General features: G+C 45.1%; 1 long non-coding RNA gene across 1 annotated transcript in view; it reads right to left on the reverse strand.

Annotated features, from left to right (window-relative positions):
- The window catches only part of LOC119341438, a 14,549-nt gene that overhangs the window by 8,522 nt on the left and 877 nt on the right, over positions 1–5,150 (reverse strand). The gene's annotated exons all lie outside the window — the stretch shown is intronic.

Consider the following 5,150-nt stretch of genomic DNA (forward strand, 5'->3'; position numbering starts at 1 on the left):
ATGTATGAATTAATGCATGTATATATTAGTATATACGTATTTTGTATGTTTAATTAGTTTAGATTATTTAGATTATTATTGTTTTAGTTATCAAAAAAATTTATATGGAAATTAGTGTTTAATTAGTATGGAAATTTTTTATGTTTAATTAGTATATAATTTAGATTATTATTATTAGTATATAATTAGTGTTTAATTAGTATGGAAATTTTTTATATAATGTTGTTTTTCAGTTTTTTAATGGATGTATAGAAGTTGTGTTTTCTGTTTTTAGTGTTAGATGCTTAATTAGTATGAAATAGTATATAGATTTTTGAAATAGTAGAAATGTTAGAAATTTTAGTTATCAAAATCCAATCATTAAAAAAATATTACTTTTTGCGGGCATATAGCTAGTATTTGTTCTCGACGATGCCCGGCCCGCATCCTCGCCGTCGACCCGTCCGCGACGACGTCTAGCCGACCCATGTCCGGGACTGGGCTCCGCCGGGCTGGCACTGGGAGGTGCTGCCTGGAGGGGCGCGCCGCTTGATGAGGAACCCGGCCCCGGGTCCCGTCGTCGACCCTGATCTCGTTTGATGGCGTTCGCGTGGGCCAGTTTCGGTGCGGAGGGACCCGGCCCCGCCGGAGGTGGTACGTCGCCGTGTCAGGGAGGAGGACGAGCACGTCCATCGCTACATGGTTGCGTTAGAGGGCGGCAGGTTCTCCAATACCTGGCAGTATCTTCGTGATTTCACTTCAGCTATGATCCTGTGAGGGTTCCTTCTCTTTGGGTGTCCACCGCCCGCGCCGCAGGAACCGCGAGTGTCCTAGATTCTTCTGTAGTATTCGATCTTTAATTAGCTAGCCAGTGATGTACTATTCAATATTATATATTATTCGAGACGATGTATTCGAGATTATATCTATTATTCTAGACGAAGTATTCGAGATTATATCTATTATTCGAGACGATGTAATTTGAATACTAAATTGTTTCATATTTCTTTTGAATTAGTTAAATAAAAGCTATGGCCGACAATACCGACAGAGAGGGAGAACAGACCATGTTCGATATGATACGCGGGCCAGATGATGATCAGAATGAAGAAGATTATGACGGCTCCGAATTTCTAAACAACACCGGAGAGGGTGATATGATATTCGATCGCGACGACCGAATTGATGAAGTCATGAACTACGATTATGACGATGACGAAGAACATGTTGATACTGAAACAACAAAGACCGGCGAGGTATATATATTTATATAAGCAGTTATCTGGTGATCATCACATGTTTTAAATGACTTGAAGATATATTAACGAATCGATCTTTGTTCTTTCAGCCATCCGGATCGAGCAAATCTTCAGGCAAAAGGACGAAACGAGGCCCGAACAAAAAGTTGAAGGAGGGCCTAAAGTACAATATCGAGGCAGTCAGACCTAATGGCGAACCATTAACGCCTAAGAAGATTGCGGACAAGTTCATTCGTCAGTGCGGAGTTCTTGTGAAGGACCAACTCCCGATCTCCCTTCAAGAATGGAGAGAGCCAGCAAAAGACAAAAGACAAAAAGGCAAAGAGGACACTGCTCCACGTCCAGATGTTACTTTTTTCGACAAGAATCAAAAAGATCTGCTTTGGGATACTCTCATGGAACATTTCACCCTACCAGATCATTTCACAGAAGCAGATGTGCAGAAAGTCAAGGACGCTGCTCTTAGGAAGATGGCGGTTGCATTCAAGAACCACAAGAATCGTGAACGGGACAAGTACGTCAAGGGAGGAAGGAAGACTCCAGTATTCGAGGGAACACTAGAGAACCAACGTGCTCATTGGGACAATTTCGTGAAATTCAAGGATTCGGAATTAGCTAAGGAACGGTCGAGAATAAACAAGAAGAATGCCGAAAAAAAGGATAAGTTCCATAAGCTGGGGCCAGGTGGCTATGCGGTGGCAATGCCTAAGTGGGATAAGTCTAAGAAAGAGATGGAGGATGCAGGTGCCACTCCGGTTACTAAGAGCTGGCCCCCCAGGGTCAGGACTTGGTTCTATGCGCATGGGGGGAGTTGGACCCGAAGACAGGCAATGTTTCGACGAGGGAAAGTCTGAAGGGAGCCGACGATGCGATACTTGTGGCAATAGAAGTGGCACGATCGGGGGTGTTCCAGCCCAACAGAGAGAACGACGAGCTTACGCGTGCCCTGGGAAATCCTGAACACCCGGGAAGAACACGAGGCAAGGGCGCTATTCCGTGGTATGAGGGGTTTTCAGACTGGAACACCGACTACAGAACCCGTGCGAGAAAGAAGATTGCGGAGGAGAAGAAGAGGAAGATGGAGGAGGAGCAGAGGAAGCGGGACTATGAACGCCTTCAAGGCCTAGAAGCAAGTCAAGCGGAATTGGTAGTCAAATTCCAGCGGCAGCAGGAGCAGATCTACTCACTTACCCAACAAAGGGGGTCTCAGCAGCTGCATCTGCTAGCGAATGATTCAGCATTGGATAGCACCGCCCCATCCATGCCGAGAAGCAGCGTGGGTTCCGTCCCGGACGACGCAATGCTGGGTAGATACCCCGTGGATGACATCACGGAGAACACTAGCTGCGAGCTACACGTCAAAATGAAGAACATATCCATGAAGGTGGCGGACGCCGTTGCTTTTACAAATCCCCCCGAGGCAACCTTCCATTGCAACCCGATTCCAGCGGGCTATGCTCGTGTCTTGGTTGATGAGGTGGTGGACCCATATTCGGAGCTAGAGCTTGACATTCCTGGAGGTGACGACGAGCGCTTTCTCGGAGACACCAACGAGCGCATCATCTTTCGAAGGCCACCGACACCGCGTCAACCGACTCCTCGTCGAAGTCCGCCACCGAGTCAGCAGTCTCCCACTCCTGCAAGTCCACCAAGTCCGGCAAAGTGTCAGGCCACTCCTCTTCCAAGTCCGGCAAAGTGTCAGGCCACTCCTCCTCCTCCAAGTCTGCCACAGCGTCAGAAGAGACACCCCGCAGCTATGATGCGTAGCGGTATGAGTCGAGGTAGTACAGGAAGTACAGGCGGAGGCAAGCGATATAAATATGGTCCAAGCCTCACGCCTCTTCCGCAGAGGGCTTATGACAGGTCCGAGGAGGAAATCGCAGCCATATCGAAGTCCGAGGTGGAAGCCCATTTTGCACCGAAACCGCCACCGCCGCCAAGGGAGAAAGTGCCTGAGGAAACGATTGACCACTTCATTCGTATGGCTCAACCACCAGCTCCCAAGCCTGTTGACACAGACTATGAGCGCCACATCAGGAAGTTAAATCGAGCACGTCTATGTAAGGAGGCGAGCTCGGGATCGAGCAAACAAGAAGTAGTTGTCAAAAAATGCGGGAAAACCATTCCCCAGCTGGGAGAACAGGCGACGCAATCGATCCCCTCGCTTGTTGTGCCAACAACACGTGACAGTATGCGCGCCCAATATTATTGTGGACAAACAGTTTACGTTCCTGAGGTGGGCAATGTGGTAATAACGGAGGAGCATATAATGCGGGCTGAAGTTCTCAAAATCACTGTTGGATAACTCCTCGAGATCGAGCCCATGCCTGTGCTTAGAGAGGATGAAATAAAACGGAAATATGTCCGGGGCCAACCTTTGGTCGAGCCAGACAAGGTCAAGAACCTCCCAACGAGAATGTATGAATTGCATCAATGGTACATGAACATTACTAAGATTTCCGATCGATTGTCCCTCATGGTGAATGTCAAGGAGGAGCATTACTACCATGAGAAAGCTGTGTCCGTTGAGTATTCTGAACTGTTTCAGTTATACAATCAAGACGCACTCGACAAATCTATCGTCAGTTGCTATTGTCTGTAAGTGATTTCTTTCTGTAATTTAAGTCTCAAGTTAGCTGTAGTGATCCTTTTGATCAATCATTACCTGTAATTATCCTTACTATATTCTTTTCCGTGGTATTATATGCAGGATGAAGATGTATGAAATGAGAAAAGATGGATGCTTTGGCATTGGGTTCATTGACCCAAACACCGTTAATGAATACACATGGAAAATAGATCCATGTCATCAAAAGGCCGTAGAGGACAGCATGCTAGAGTTCTTGAAGCGCCTCAAATACAATGAAGATATACTACTTCCTTACAACTTCCAGTGAGTCACACTGTCTTGTACTACAAATTCTCTGTTTTTGCCTACTAGCTAGCTACATGTTTTTGCTTACATATGCCCGCTTAATTAAGACATGCAAACGTGTGTGCATGCAGATTTCACTGGGTCTTGTGTATCATTAAAGTTGACGCCGAAACAGTTGAAATACTGGACTCACTACTCAAAGAAAAAACTGACTATAACATCTTGTTTGGGATAGTCAACAGGTAATTTCAATCATTATTAACTATATATCTCGGCCTATTTAGTTCGTCATTTCATGATATGAGCTATTTAATAATCCCTTTATTCATTTTCTTTGTCGGCGGGCAGGGCTTGGGCAAGGTTGATCAGCGTCACGAAAGGCGAATGGAAAGAAAAGCTTAAATGGGGAAGACCTAAGGTAAGTAATTAAGTAGTACTAGCTAGCTAGTTAGCTGCCATCTCTTTAATTATCATGCTTGATTAATTATTATCTGATTAAATTCCATTCTCGTAAAGGCCCTGAAGCAGGCGCAGGGGACTGATCTGTGTGCATTCTGCGTTTGCGAGAACATTCGCATGATGGCGTCCGAAAGAAGCAGATCTCAAAGACAGGAATGGGTACGCTTATCAAAACACTATTCACAATTTTTACACCATTATCAATATCTAGTCACACAACTAATACACATGCATATTGATCTCCTTCTCAACAGTTCAGAGAGGTGCGGGAGAAGCTCCTAGAAACGGAGCGCGTAGAAGCACTTCAAGAGGAAATAGCGGGATTTTTGCTCGACCAGGTCATAAATCCGAAGGGAGAATACTATTACCCGCTACCGCCCCCATGAAAACCACTTCCAATTGTCATCGTACTCCGAAGGCACCAATTAGGCTAATGCCACTGGCTCCGAAGGCAACATGCATATGTAGGAGAAATTGTATATAGCTATACATGTGTGTATGTGTGAATTAATTAATATGATGGTTTGTGAGACATTGATAATATTTATATGCATGATTGGTTCTACTAGAAATTCTAT

This window comes from Triticum dicoccoides, chromosome 7B, assembly GCF_002162155.2.
Source record: "Triticum dicoccoides isolate Atlit2015 ecotype Zavitan chromosome 7B, WEW_v2.0, whole genome shotgun sequence".
In the NCBI taxonomy this organism is placed as follows: Eukaryota; Viridiplantae; Streptophyta; class Magnoliopsida; order Poales; family Poaceae; genus Triticum; species Triticum dicoccoides.